The sequence below is a fragment of the Trichosurus vulpecula genome, chromosome 1 (assembly GCF_011100635.1).
Source record: "Trichosurus vulpecula isolate mTriVul1 chromosome 1, mTriVul1.pri, whole genome shotgun sequence".
Taxonomy (NCBI): domain Eukaryota; kingdom Metazoa; phylum Chordata; class Mammalia; order Diprotodontia; family Phalangeridae; genus Trichosurus; species Trichosurus vulpecula.
In genome coordinates, this window is record NC_050573.1 from 396378977 (window position 1) to 396395336 (window position 16360).

At 36.3% G+C, this 16360-nt stretch overlaps 1 protein-coding gene across 1 annotated transcript in view; it reads right to left on the reverse strand.

The window, feature by feature from the left end:
• The window catches only part of GOLPH3 (golgi phosphoprotein 3), a 62534-nt gene that overhangs the window by 35518 nt on the left and 10656 nt on the right, over positions 1-16360 (reverse strand). The window lies entirely within an intron of this gene.

Below are 16360 nucleotides of genomic sequence, written 5' to 3' on the forward strand. Positions count from 1 at the left end.
GTGTGTGTGTCTCAATACTAAGAAAGTCTACTTGAGGTAAATTATTCTTCTAAATTTAGTTCCCTTATATCCTTTTAAGTAAAACCAGCTTTACAAATAGAGATTTAATGCATACCACCGAGGGAAAAAGTTTCGCCTAACCCTACAAGGTATTCCATACATTTATTGTGAATAAAAATTCTGATTTCAAATATGCTGGGTTTTTTTTCTTTACAAATCATCTAACTGCTCCAGTATTCTGACAAATACTGAAATTAATCTAGTCAGGAACGCTACAATGAAAGTATGAATGTCACAAGAAAATAAAAGCAATTTAAAATAGAAAAGAAGAAACATTGCAAATACGTGTGTCTGTCTATGTAGGGAATGGAACATAGCAGTGGCAAATCTGGCTACTGCATGCCATCTACATATAAAAGGTCACATTATACTATATGTACACATAAATACATACATATATGTATATATACACACATATGTCCAAAAGGATGTAACTTTTATCAATATGACTGAGAGAATTCTCAACTAAACAAGGGATAGAGATGATCAAAGAGAGAAAAACAATTTCAATTATATAAATTTAAAATTTGTGCATGAACAAAATCAATGTGGTTATTAATAAGCAGCACTGAAAGGGGAATATTGGCATCAATTATCTCTGAAGCAAGTCTGATATCCAAAATATATAATGGAATATACAAACATACATCACCAATATCCAGGTCCAAATAGACAAGTAGTAAAACAAAGAAGGTGAGCAAAGTTTTCAAAAGTACTGTAATCAACTACCACATCAAAGATTGTATAAAAACAAAAACAAAACTGAGGTTTCTCCTTGCTAGCAAATTAACAAAAATGACACAAGCCAGAAACAATAAATGTTAGTGAGGCTCTCAAAAGACAGACAAATTGGGACAACAAGGTGGCACAGTGGATAGAGCAGCAGCTCTGGATTCAAGAAGACCTGAATTCAAATATGAACTCAGACACTAGCTGTGTGACCCACCCACCCCCACCCCACTCCCCGCCGGGCAAGTCACTTAACCCTAAAAGATAGACAAATTAATAAGCTATTGATGAAGCTGTGAAATGGTCCAACTATTCTGGAAAACAAGTGGGAACTACAGTATTCATATCTTTTAACCTATCAAACTACTGAGAATAAACCCTCAAAAGGTCAAAGAAAGACATGACAGTGATATAACATAGCTTTTTGTTATTTTCAAAGAAAGATGTGTGTCCAAACATGGATATCCAATCTTTGTATTCTCATTATTGCATGCTTTCTGTTTACAAATTTCATCCATTTGAGAAACCTAATAAGAATAAGGGACTTTACCATCAAGACATTGTAATGCTTTAGAACTCAAGCACTTTGTTCAATTAAAAGAGACTGCCTGGATGCTATAAGTTTGTGATTGTGTAATCTTAGCAAAAAGAACAATCTTTTTGCCAAAAAAAAAATTGCTTTACAAGTGAGAAAAAAAATTAACCTGCTCATCCTAAACCCCTATAACTATGTTAACAGATCCTCGTTCAATTAATGAGTGAATGAAAAAGCATTTCTTAAGCACTTAAACTGGCCCAAATACTTAAGAAAGGTTAAAACCCTCTTACTTTATCTCTGTGAGCTTGCTTTCCCAGCTAATTTCAATAAAATAAAATTTCTCAGCCTACTAGGCCGGCAACTTCTGATAATCAGTGAGGTTAAATATTTTCTTCGTTGTAATATGATCTCTTAACTAATTTTCAATATACCATATAAGAACTTAGATTTGTTGTTAGGAAAGTTATTTGAATTGATATTCAAAAGCTCACAGAGGAGCTGCAGTATGCTTAGGAGATTTAGACCATACTGGAACTATTATTACTTCTAGACTAAGCATACTTGTTTGTCAGAAGTACATATACTAAAAAGACTAAACCGGCTTTCAGCATATGACATTAGCATATGACACTGGTCTGTGATAAGATCTCACTTAAAAATTCTAGAGAGTAGTATTTAGATTCAGCTTTTACTAGAGCCTAGAATAAACAACAAACAGTATTTGCTTTCACTTCACGATTTAAATAAATATCGTTGAACAAAAAATGCTCATCAGTTTATGGTCTCTGATACCATTATGCCTGGAGAACATCTTGAAGTTTTCAGTAAAAACTTCCTTGAGTCCAGGTCACAGATCTACCACCACCATTCAACAATCTACTCGCTTTGAAGTTCATACCATTTGATGTCACCCTTTCCTCATCTTTATACTGTCATCTACTGACAAGGACACTGCTACTTCCCACATTAACTTCAGCATCTAGCAAGCAGTCTTATTTTAGTCTATATCCTGCTTCATTATCTGTGACCCTTCTCAAGAGTTGTGTTTCACAGTTCCTAGGCCACATAAACTTCTATGACATTCACCTTGACAATTTTAGCAACACATGGGGATGACTGTACTTCCAATTTCACTAACACTTAAAATGCTGCACTGCCACCATTAGACTGAACTCAGAAATTCCTTTCTCTGACATCTACATCCTAGCCTTTCAATTCATCTACAACTTCACTCCTGAACCTGTTCTCTGCTTTCTGTTCCCTTCGGCACCTCTAGGACTCTGATTCACCCATACTAAGACACGTTTTCAGCTTTACCTGCCTGTCAATAATTTTAACATTGTGTTCTACACAATGAGGAGAAACTATTTGCTGAAATGAAACACAAAATAAAACCCCCTAAAATCAAAGCTAAGGTAAAAAAAGGAGATAGAGAGCACCTAGCTACCTTTGATGAGTTGTCACAAAGCCAAGATAAACTAAAACCCAGGAAAATGAAAGAACCAGCAGATGTGACTGTGGAGGTGCCATAATTAAGCTTTGAAAGATTCCAAAGAACAGGAGAAAAATCATAGTGGTAGAAAAGAACAAAGAAAAGAGAAGAGAGTTTGCAAGCTATATGCCAATGACTTTGACTTCAATTCTGGCAAAATTCTAGAATATATTAAATGATCACAAAGAACCAGTATGGCTTGATTACAGTTCATGCCTAACAAACTTCACTTTCCTTTTCTGAACAAGATGCTGTAGACCATTTATGATTTTATTAGTATAAGCAATCTCCCCAAAAAAGAAGTCCCTCTACAAGTGCGTATTAGCAACTGCATAGCAACTTACAAAGATTTCCTGCAAATAATAGAAAGTTAAATGACTTGTCCAAGGTCACATTAACAATCTGTGTAGAAAGAACTTGAGATCAGGTATTCCTGCTTCCAAGAGGAGGCCATCTCCAGTTGTCCTGATCTATATACCTCATCACTGGACCCAGATGGCTCTGGAGGAGAAAGTAAGGCTGGTGCTACTGAATAGCCCTCTCACTTAAATCCAATTCACTTGTAAGTCATGGCATCATCTTCCTGATATCATGATCCTCTTAGAAAACAAAGGACAAACAACAACAACATCCTGTCTCCAAGATCTGCTTTCTATCCAGGTGACTTCCTGTTGCCTTGTTGTTGTTCAATTGTGTCAGTCATGTCCAACACTTCATTACCCCATTTGGGGTTTTCTTGGCAAAGATGCTGGCGTGATCTGCCATTTCCTTTACATTTTACAGATGAGGAAACTGAGGCAAAGATGGATAAGTGACTTGCCCAGGATCACACAGCTAGTGTCTGAGGCCAGATTTGAACTCCGAAAGATGAGTCTTCCTGATTTCAAGCCCCATACTGGGCCACCCAGCTGCCCATTGCCTTGTAGACAAAGTTTATCTTTTTAAAAAAATATTACTTCCCCCAATTACATATAAAGACAATATTTAACATTTTAAAAAAATTTTGAGTTCCAATTTTTCTCTTCCCCTTCCCTTCCCTTCCCCCTTCCTGAGAAGGGAAGGAATTTGACATATGTTATTCACGTGCAGTCATGGAAAATATGTTTTCATATCTGTCATGTGAAAGATACAGACCCAAAGAGAAAAAAAAAGTGAAAGATAGTATGCTTCGATCTGCATTCAGAATCCATCAGGTCTTTCTCTGGAGGTGGATAGCATTTTTCATTATGAGTCCTTTCGAATTAATTGTCATGAATGGCTGTCTTAATCAGAGTAGCCAAGTCTTTCACAATCATCCTTACAATGTTGCTGTTACTGTGTATAATGTCGTCCTGGTTCTGCTCACTTCACTTTACATCAGTATATGTCTTCCTAGATTTTTCTGAAAGCATCATTTCTTACAGCACATTAGCAGTCCTTTACAAACATATACTATAACTTGTTCAAGCATTCCCCAATTGATGGGTATTCCTCTCAATTTCCAATTCTTGGCCACTATAAAAAAGAGCTGCTATAATTATTTTTGTACAAAATAGGTCCTTTCCCCCTTCTTTGATCTCTTTGTTATACAGACTTAGTAGTAGTATTGCTGGATCAAAGGTTATGCAGTTATACAACCCTCTGATCATAATCTCAAATTGCTCTCCAGAATAGCTAAATTAGTTTACGACTCCAGCAAAAATGCACAGGTGTCCCATTTTTCCCCCATCCCCTCCAACATTCATAATTTTTCTTTTCTGTTATATTAGCCAATATTGTGGGTGTGATATGGTACCTCAGAGTTGTTTTAATTTACATTTCTCTAATCAAGTAATTTAGAGCATTTTTTCCATATAACTATAGATAGCTTTGATTTCTTCATTTAAAAACAACCGGTTCATATCCTTTGGCCATTTATCAATTGGGGAATGCTTATCTAAATCTTAATGTAAGAAATGGGAGGAGGAGTTTTGTTTCCACAGAACTGAAGATGTACTTTCCCCCCTCCCCCACCCCAGCTTTAGCAGAAACCAGGCCTCAGGTCAGTCAGGTGAAAGGTCAAAGGCTTGTAAGCATGCTTAAATGAGCCATTTGAGGAGAGCATGACTAGGCAGTCAGGGGAACTAGAGAGGCCAAACCAGTTGAACCAGTTCAAGCTTATCAAGGGTCTGGTCTTGGTCAAGAGTCCAGGCCTATTGATTTGCATAATTTGCATATGTTAAAGAGGGAAGGTAGGGGAAATAAAGAATGTAGATTAATCCTAAACTCAGACAAGAAAAATCTAACTTCACTTCTGCTTCTGTATCCTTATTATCCTACCTATATAACTGTATAACCTAGGAAAACTATGTAAAAAGTAAAGAATGTAAACTAACCATAACTCTAGCAGGAGTGGAGGGAATGGTTACCCCTGCTCCTGCAGCTGTATCAGTGTGAGTGTTCCAGTGAGCACTACACCCGCTCTCTTGAGGAGCGTAATAAATGCCTTCCTCTGCCTACTCTGGTCCTGAGTTCTTTGGGTGAGAATGGACAAATCATATGGATCTTTCCAAGGTCATGCTACCAGGAAAGCAATGAGCTGCGGAAGCACGTCTCAGGCTAACTTCCTGACTCTGCCTTGGGGAGTCCTGTGATCCCCACTGCAGTGTTAACAGGACTACCACTTGGGATTCCCCTGGGGAACCCTGTGGTCTGCACAGCCTTCTTAAAGGGACATCACTTGGGTCTTCCGGCCCTGTCTCTAGAGCCTTGTGATCTTAACTGCCGTTCTAAGGGGCCATCACTTGGGTCCTCCTTAGGGTCTGACCCTAGGAAGCCCTGTGATCCCCACAGATTAAGCAGGGCTACCACTCGGTCTTCCTCTGGGAGTCCTGTGGTCTGCACGGCCTTCCTTAGGGATTATCACAAGGTTCTTCCTCAGGATTTTGGCCCCCTGCCTAGGAAGTCCAGTGATCCCCAAAACCACGTTTCTCATATTAACAAACCATTTTATAAAATCTTTTGCTTTTCTATGGCCACGAAGAAGAGATATGGTCTAGACAACAATATAATTCAATAGATTAGGAACTACTTGAAAAGCCAGTTAAGTTAGATGTCAATTTGAAGGTGACTAGGGTAATGTTCCAGCCATCTGTACTTGGCCCTGTGTTATTTAGAACTTATAAAATGAATTAAGGTATAAGTAGGTTTGCAAAAATCTGCAAATGACACAAAGCTAGGGCAAATAGCTAACACAATGGATAACAGAGTCAAGATCCAATAAGATGAGATTTAATAGGACCCAAAAGAGCTACAATGAAATGATTTTATTATGGACTTATTTTTTAATTTATGAAATTATTTTCTTACTGTAAATTGAAGTATTATTTATTATTAGGGAGAGAGTGTGGTATAGTATATAGAGTAGCTTGACAGGCAGGAAGACCTAGATTAAATACAGCTTCCAACACATACTAGCTGCACGGCAATTTTTTTTTCATGTTTTTCATGTTTTCTCACTTAGTAGAATGGGAGCTCCCTGAGGGAAGGGACTGGTTTTTTTGCCTTTTTTTTTCTTTTGTACCTCCAGCACTTAGTAGTGTCCAGCACAAAGTTCTGAGTACCATTATTTTAGGCAGGATAGTGATAGACTAGAGATAAGCAGGAGAATTAAGGAACCTGAATCCATAATGGGTGAGGACCAAATGATAGAACCGAGGGTGTTTATTATAGAGAAGAAAAATTTAAGGGAATATGTTTGCTATTTTTTGTCGTTTTCAGGGTGGTATCAGGCAATAGAAAATCTGTTTTAACAATAAGCAATGGCTACTCTTATTGAGCATCATTAAGTGGCAAAAACCAGCATTCAAACCAAGTCAGACTACAAATCCAGCATAACTAGTTAGACTTTGTTTTATGCAATTTTTTACTTATATTTTTATCCTGAAGTTCAATCTGTGTGAAAATTTGGCAATTTGTTTGGTACTGCACAAACAAAACCAATGCCATTAAATTGTCTTTCTTTTTCTTATCTGAATTACTAATGCTTAGTACAGTGCCTGACACATGGTAAGCACTTGATAAATGTTTATTGTATTGTACTGTGAAACTGAAAGGGAAAGAATTAAATAAGGGGAAAAAATCTTTACAGCAGGTCTCTCTGAAAAAGGTCTTATATCAAAGATATAAGAAAATATTCAAATATATGAGTGCCAGTCATTACCCAAAAGATAACGAATGGCCAAAAGATGTGAAAAAGTAGTTCTCAAAAGAAGGAAATACCCTTTAGTTCAGCAATACCACCACTAGCCCTCTAACACAGAGATCAAAAGGAACAAAACACATTTACACAAGTTTTTGATGTAGCAAAAAACTGTTAAGTAAAGAAGTACCCATCAACTGGGGAACGCCTGTACAAACTGTAGAACGTGAATGGAATGGAATATGATACTCTAAGGCATGATAAAAGGAAGTGTTTCCAAAAAACCTAGAAAGACTGGTATATATTCAAGCAGGATAAAACCAGAAGAACAAACAAATTTCACAACAACAACATTAAGAAAAACAACTTTAAATGACTTTGGAACTCTGATTAATGCAATGATACGTCATAAGCCCAAGTGACAAGATACAACACTCTACCTACCTCCTTCCAGAGGTGATGGGCTTAACATAAAGAATAAGTCATACATTTTTGGACATGGCCAACATGGGAATTTGTTTTGCTGGACTATGAAGGTTTTATGTTTCTTTGGTTTATCATTCAGTAGGGAAGGAGAGATTATAAATACATGTAAAATAAATATATTAAAAGAAAAAATGACCTGCTTTATAAAGATTCTCTTAGCGTATCATCCAATACTATATTATTCTTACTCTGGAAGTCAAAGAAATCTCACATTGATAGGGTATTTCCAAATAATCTTCAAGATTTACTTTAAACAACAGCTTTCATCTCCAAAGGTGCAATAATAAGCTATCAGAAATGAATTTTATTTTTTCAATTTATTTTTTCTGAATATGCTACTTAATCAACATAGGTATAAAAGTGAGATTCTACCATATTCAAAGTTAAGCAGATTAGCAACAAACATATATGTAGAAGAGGGACAGCATTAACTAACTGTCAATTGTCAGTCATTTGTCCTGACTCATCTGTAGCTGTAGGATTTCGAAGCAAATTCCCAATGGGATATGTGATGGTTTATAAAATAAAAAAGAAAACAAATTGAAAAGTTATTTATGAAAAACTGATGTTTTTAGTAGGAAAAATTATGTGACAGTGTTTTTTAAACACTGAAATCCTAAGAGTCAGGTTTTGGCTTTTAAATTTTTTTTTTTTAGGCACTAAGATCATTCTGTTCCCCTAATTCCAAGAGCAATCCTACCCATTCTTCTTTCAAATAATCTCTCAGATCTTGCCTTATCTGTTTATTTCTACAAACACAACTGGGAATATAACCTAATAATCTTTGCTTAAACAAAGGACAACAGCCTTCCTACCTCAAGCCTCACCCTGTTCCAATCTATTCTACACAGGTCAAGAAACACTTTCTAATATTCAAGTTTGATCACCTCACTAAAACCAGTAACAATTCCAATGTCAATACAAATTCAGTATGACTTATGGCCCTCTTCCTATCATTCACTGCTTAAACCAATATTCTCTACAATATAAATTTCATCCACAACTAGTCCTCCCTAATTATTTTGCAACTGAAACTTTCTCTTCTAATCAAGCAAAACTAATCAACATCCTCTGCAAGACTTTTCAGCTACTAACTCTATGTCACCTTATACCCCTCTGGAATGCTCCAGTTGTTTCTATGCCAAGACACACTTAAAGGTATCATAGATTTAGACCTGGAAGAGCACATAGAGGCAATGTAGTCCAAACCACTCAATTTACCAGAGTGGTTAAGTGACTTACCTAAGGTTACACAGGTAGCAAGTAGCTCTTTCCATTGCACCAAGTTGCCTCCCTTAAGCTCCCACTAGGCTACCATTTCTACAGATCCAGACCCTGCAGCATGAATAAATACACTGATATGATCATCAGTCAATTTACTAGAAATAAAGATTTAAAAAAAATACAGAAGTAGAAAAAATAAAATTCATTTGGAGGAAGAAAAGATCTAAATCTTGGGGGGGAGGGAGGAGAGAAGAATAAAGGGGAAAATTTTTTCAGACTTGAAATTGCACTATAACACAATAATCATGAAAACTACCTGATACTGATGAAAAAAAAAAAACAGAAAAAAAATCAGTGGAACTGGCTAGAAAAGGAAGACTCAGAAATAAAATGAACTCAAGAACACAGGACTCAATAAACTAGAACACTTAAATAACCTAGGGAAATAACTCCATATTTGGCAAAAGTTGCTGGGGAAACTGAAAAACAGTCTGGAACAAAGTAGTTTTAGACTATCTTATACCATGCATCACAATAAGTTCCAGATGGATATATGACTTAAATACTAAAAAGAGAGAGAGAGAGAGAGAGAGAGAGAGAGAGAGAGAATATATGAATACCAGAAGTAGAGCAAGGAGGGATTAGGAAGACAGAGACTCTTAGCCAAACAATCACGAAATATAACATTGATAACTAATTACATAAAATGAAAATTTTATTTCACAAATAAATCACACAACTACAATGAGAGAAATGAACCATGGGGGTTGAGAGAATATAGCAAATATTTCTAAAGGCATAATAATGAAAATAAATTGGTAACAGAAATATAACATTAAAAGTTATTGCCCAATAGATAAGTGGTCAAAGGATACAAATACATACATATATATAAACATTTAATAATTTTATTTTTTTCCAATTACATGTAAAGATGGTTTTCAACATTCGTTTTTGTAAGATTTTGAGTTTTAAATTTTTCTCCCTCCTTCCTTTCTCTCCCTCCTTCCCAAGACAGCAATCAATCTGATCTATAGCTTATACATGTACAATCATGTTAAACATATTTCCAACTTAGTCACATTGTCACAGGAGAATCAAAACAAAAGGGAAAAATCTCTGAGAGAGAAAGCAAAGACAAAAAAACAAAAAAAAAGTGAAAATAGTATGCTTCAATCTGCACTCAGACTCCACAGCTCTTTATCTGGGTGTGGTTAACATTTTCCATCAGTAGTCTTTTGGAGTTGTCTTAGATCAGGGCTGTCCAAACAGTGAGATTTATGTGGCCTACCTACAAGCATAGAAATTTACATAAATGCCTTAGCAAATGAAGCCAAGCTACCACAGAGCTCTCACTAAAATGGCAAATCAAAATATAGTCTAATGTTTCAATAAAAACCTAGGGTTGGACAGTCCTGTAGATCATGACATTGCTGAGATAAGAAAAGTCTAACATACTTGATTATCACACAATGTTGCCACTACTATGTACAATGCTCTCCTGGTTCTGCCCACTTCACTCACCATCAGTTCATGTATGAATTTCCAGGTTTTTCTGAAATCCACCTGCTTGTCATTTCTTATGGAACAATAGTATTCCATTACATTCATATACCACAACTTGTTCAGCCACTCCCCAATTGATGGACATCCCCTCAGTTTTCAATTCTTTGCCACCACAGAAAAAGCTGCTATAAATATTTTTGTACATGTGGGTCCTTTTTCCTTTTCTATGATCTCTTTGGAATACAGACCTAGTAGTGGTATTGCTGGACCAAAGGGTATGCACATTTTTATAGCCCATGTTCAAAGGGTATAAACAGCTCTCCTAAGAACTGTTAACTACTTTATGAAACACTGCTCCAGATAATTAATAAGCAATATAAACGAAAACAACGAAAGTTTCACTTCGTAAATTGGCAAAGATGACAAATGGGCGCTGTCAAAATAGGTGGTTTGTACAAAGGCAGAAACACTAATACATTGTTGGTAAAGCTGTAAATTGGTGCAACCTTCTAGAAAGCAATTTCGAATTATTTCAAAGAAATTATTATGATGTCCATCCATACCCTTTGACAGAGATCCCACTGCTAGACATATACCCCAAGAAGTCAATGACAAAAAAAAAAAGTCCCCAACACTACAAACTATTTTATACCAATATTTTCTGTAGTAGCAAAGACTGGAAACAAAGCAGATTCCCATCAATTGGTGAATGGATAAGTTGTAGTATATAAAAGTGGTATATTACTGAACTTGAAGGAGCAATGCCTATGATGAATACAGGGAGCATGGAAAGATATGGGAACTGATACAAAGTAAAGCGAGCAGATACAGGGAAAACAATTCCCCCTCTTCTTTAATCTTCAATCTCTTTCTAGTTACTAGTTCTTTCCCAACCATTCCCAAGTTTCCTACATCCTTCACTAGACTAGACCACTTCCTCAAGTTTTTATCCTGTAACTTCAGGATGACACTCAAGACTTTAGGAAGATGTCTATCCCAAGCACATGAAGACAGAGGAATGAGCAGATGAGAACAATTTGCAAAAGTTAGCACTGGGGAGCCCTTAGAGCTTGGTCAGACATCGAAAACACCAAGATCATTCACTGTATCCCAGGCCATCGCTAGTCACCTTGGCTTTTGTCTTGCCACTAAACTTCGATGACTCAGGAATAGAATGAGGGAGGAGACAATTTTTGCAACTCTGCCTCACTTAAATCCAATTCACACAAGTCAAGACATCATCCTGTGATTTTACTGGTCCTCTTCACAAACGAAGGAACAACAATATCAACCCAGGACATAGGGGCTAATAAGCGCTTACTGATCAACCGATGGTTGAATAACTCCAATTGTATAACTGAAAGAAATAATTAAAACTGAATGTTCTGAAATTATAAGAACCACACTTAGTCCCATAAGAAGGTATCTCTCATCTTCTTTGAGGACTGAGTATGAAACATTGCAAATATTGTCACTTTTTTAATGAGCTGCTTAGTTTTTCTGAAATTGTTTCTTTTTTATTCTTTATTATAACAGATATCGAGAGAGAGAGAGAAGAGATGCAAAGATACACATAAAAATTTTTAATTAAAAAAATTTAAATTAAACAGCAATCCCTGATTAAGCAATTTTGAGAAATTTCAAATCTTAACATCACAGCAACTGATCACAGAATTATAAAATCTTAAGAATTCAAAGGACTCTTACACATTATCTACTGCAATTTCTGCCTAAAACACCAATGAGGAAGTGGCAATATAGCGCTGTCTGATGAAAAAATTACCTAGGCCACAGTCTCATACAACCTCTAATTTATTAGGCAGGGAACCACCCCCAAAAAGAGGCAGGGCAGGTACTTCCACACCCCACCCCAACTCTATAGGTAGAAAGAGCTAGAGGAAAAAACAGCCAAATATTTGAAGGGCTGTAACAGGAAAGAAAAATGAGACTTGTTCTGCTTGGGATTAGTTTAGAATTTGGAATAGTACATAATTAAGAACAATGGGTAGAACTTGTAGAGAAGTAACTTAAATTTGTCTAAGGAAAAACTTCCTAATAATTATATCTATCCAAAAGTGGAATAGATTTCCCCAGGAGATGGTGCATTGCTACCTAACTCTTCTGAGTGCAATCTCTCCTCTATCCAAACTATGTTTTGTTAATCTACCAAAATTATCTTCCTAATGCACAGGTTTGAGGACATCTGACCTCTACTGCAACCGGTAATTGAAAAAGAATTTCATCTAAGAGGTGTGGAAGGAAACAAATTTTTTTAAAGCCAATGTGGGAACTTGTTTTGCTTAACAATGCATAATTGTTACAAGGTTCCTCACCATTGGAGGGAGAGATGAAGGGCGAGGGAGGGAGGAATAGAAGGTGGAGGAAAGAATAGCATAGCTACTCCACCCCCAAAAATAAGAGGGTCAATGAAAGCATTTTTAAAATTCAAAGATAAAAATAGAAGGGCAGAGGGAAATAACAAGTAGGGCAACTTTCATAATAACAATTTGCAGTTTTATGTACAATTTTCTTTCTGTTCTACAGAAAAGCTAATTTTATTTGGTGTTTAAGTTCAGTTAAAAAAAATGGGGGGGGGAAGGTGGGTAATCTTCACCTAAAAAATATAATTCCTTCTAACCATAACCTATGTGGTCAACCACATTCTGCTTGAAGCCCAATAGTGAGAGGAAACCCACAATGTCTAGGGAACCATATTCTACCACTGGACTGCCTTAATTGTTAAGAAGTCTTTCCTTATATCCACTCGAAATTTGTCTCTGAAATTTCTATCCTTTGTAGCCAAGTAGAACAAGTCTACGGCCAGATCTTCAAATACCTGAAGACAATTTTGAGGTCCTTCCCAAGTCTTCTCTCCACTAGGCTAAATACACAAATTATTAGCACACTATTCTTTGAATATATGAAAAACAAATGGACGAAATATACCTATGACATGCAGTTGGATGGCCAGTCCACTAAATTAGTACTTCTACCTAAGACAGGACCTGCAGATGAGCACTGAAGTGGGTCCAGAACTAGAAAAAAAGGAAGAAAACAGGCTGGACTGCATATGCTACATGCTTTAGAGCTTTAAATAATAACAAGAAGCTTCCTGACATAAAAATTCATGTGTTTTTTTTCCTCATGAAAAATCTACATTTTAAATACTTAAGTTCTCCCAATCCAGTCAAGTCAACCAGTATAATAAAATGGTGGAAACACCCACATTTGTAAGGTCACAGTTTCATTAAGGTACATTCTCTCTGTCAGATTTTAGAATCATATTGATATTTCTCACTTTATCAATTCCTGAAAAACCAGATCTATCAGAGATGGTACTTTAAGTAGAATCAAAAGGTTTTAATTTTTTGAAAACTGGTTTAGTAAGCGGATTTACCCCTGAAATTATCTGTTCCATAAATCTGGATTTTAGGTAATTTTTAAACAATGTAAATTTTATATTTATATCCATTATTACCTCTTCTAAAGTCTTATTCTGATGCACACAAGAGAATAAAGAAGACTCTGTATTCCTCTTTTTAAAAATTTTGCTTATTTATTTTTAGTTTACAACATTCAGTTCCACAAGCTTCTGAGTTTTAAATTTTCTCCCCCCCCCCTCCTTCCCCCTCCCCAAGACGGTATGCAATCTGATACAGGCTCTACATATACATTCATATTAAACATATTTTCACATTAGTCATTTGTAAAGAATTATAACTAATGGAATGAACCACGAGAAAAAAAAACAAAACAAAAAAGAGAGATCAAATAGTTTGCTTCAATCTGCATTCAGATTCCATAATTATCTCTCTGGATATGGATAGCACTTTCCATCATGAGTCTTTTGGAGTTGTCTTAGAACCTTGCATTGCTGAGAAGAGCCAAGTCTGTCAAAGTTAGTCATAACACAATGTGGCTGTTATTGTGTACTATGTTCTTCTGGTTCTGCTCCCCTCACTCAGCATCAGTTCACAGAAGTCTTTCTAGGTTTTTCTGAAGTTTGCCTGCTGATCATTTCTTATAGCACAACAGCATTCCATTACATTCATATACCACAACTTGTTCAGCCATTCCCCAATTGATGGGCATCCCCTCCATTTCCAATTCTTTGCCACCACAAAAAGAGCTGCTATAAATATTTTTGTCCATGTGGGTCCTTTTCCCATTTATATGATCTCTTTGGGATATAGCCCTAGAAGTGGTATTGCTGGGTCAAAGGGTATGCACATTTTTATAGCACTCTGGGCATAGTTCCAAATTGCTCTCCGAAATGGTTGGATCAGTTCCCAACTCCACCAACAATGCACTAGTGTTCCAATTTTCCCACATCTTCTCCAGCATTTATAGCTGTCCTGTTTTGTTAGCCAATCTTACAGGTATGATATGGTACCTGAGAGTTGTTTTAATTTGCATCTCTCTAATCAATAGTAATTCAGAGCATTTTCTCATATGGCTATAGAGATCTTTAATTTCTTCCTCTGAAAACTGCCTGTTCATATCCTTTGACCATTTATCATTTGGGGAAAAGACTCTGTATTCTTGAAGACTATCTTGAAAAAGCATACACCTGATAAATCCCACCAAACTAGACTTTTAGCATGGGTTCAGCAACATACTGGGGAGTAATTGACTTGTTAAGTGCACTAAGACAGAGGGGTTAAAATATGGGTCAGTGGAAGGCATTTCCAAATAAATGAAACCAATCTTTTGAAGAATCAAAGAATAGCTACATGAATTTGTATATATTCTATGTCTCCCAAATTTTTTGTGCATGTTTAATTCTGTCTCCCACCACTGAAGTTCATTAAGAGAAAGCACTGTTTCTATTTCTGCCTTTCTTTAAATGTGTGTCAAGTCAACAAGCATTTATTAAATGCTTACTATGTGTAAGATACTGTGTTAAAGGATAGGCACACAAAGAAAGACAAAAGACAAGTTCTTGTTCAAGGACCCAACAGTCTAATGGGTATGATCTTAGAACAGTGCCTTACAGGTAACAGTCACTCATAAATATTTTTAACTGATTGGCTCAGAAATAAGAACCTGTGGCTACCATCAAGAGGAGAAAAAAACAAATAAAACAAACCTGATATTTTGAACTTCTAGCACCTAGCACAGTCAACCAACATTTATTAAGCTTCTACTATGTGCCAAACAAAGGGAAAATAGTACCAAGACCTTAGGAATTTTTTTGGGGGGGAGGGAGAGGGGGACAGGGGGGAGTGTTGGCAAAAGGCCTTATGCAAAATATGGAGTCAGAAGTTAATTTCGAAGGAAGCCAGGGATTTTAAGAAGTGAGGAGGAAGAACATTCTAGGTATGGGGAACAGACAGTGCAAAGAGACAGGAGATGGGAGTGCCATGTATGAATGGCAAGGCAGGCAATATATCTGCATCACAGAGTTCATGCAGGGGGTTAGATAGAAAAAACTGCAAAGATAAAAATTGGCCAAGTTGTGAAGAGCTTTAAATGTCAAAGAGAAGAGTTTATGTTTGATTCTAGAAGTAACGTGCAACCACTGCGATCTGGGTAAAGGGGAGTAACATGGTCAGATTTTTGCTTTAGGAATATCACTTTGGCAGCAGCGGTGTCAGATTGAAATAGAAAGAAGACCATTAATCTGTACATAATGATTACTTCACGGTGCATATTGACAAGTTTTAAAATGTAAATTTTAAAATCTATGCTTTCACTTATTTATTGTGTTAAATATTTACCAATTGCAATTTAATCTGGTTTAGGCTGCCCTCTGGGAGTGTTTGACATGTGTTTGACACTTCTGGTATAGGGAATAAAAGACCTGAGGTGGGGAGACCATTAGAAATCTACCTATTATCATGATGGAGAAGAGTACTTTATTAATAATACCTTGTACATAATACAGGGAATATGTGATAGTACAAATGATATTATCAGATGCTGCCTGGAGGAGCAAGAAGTCACGAGAAAAGAAAAAAAGAAAAGAGGAAAAAAAAGAAAAAAGCTATGTGGCTTATTGAATAAATTTTTAAAAGGGGAAAAAAGATACAGATCTTGATCCTGGTCCATAATTCACAAGGAAACAACCTATGTTACCCTGTACCCTGGTTATAAACTCTGATAGAAACAGAGGATCTTATACCTCATATTCAAAAAGAAGCGTTTATCTGTATTTCAGAACTAA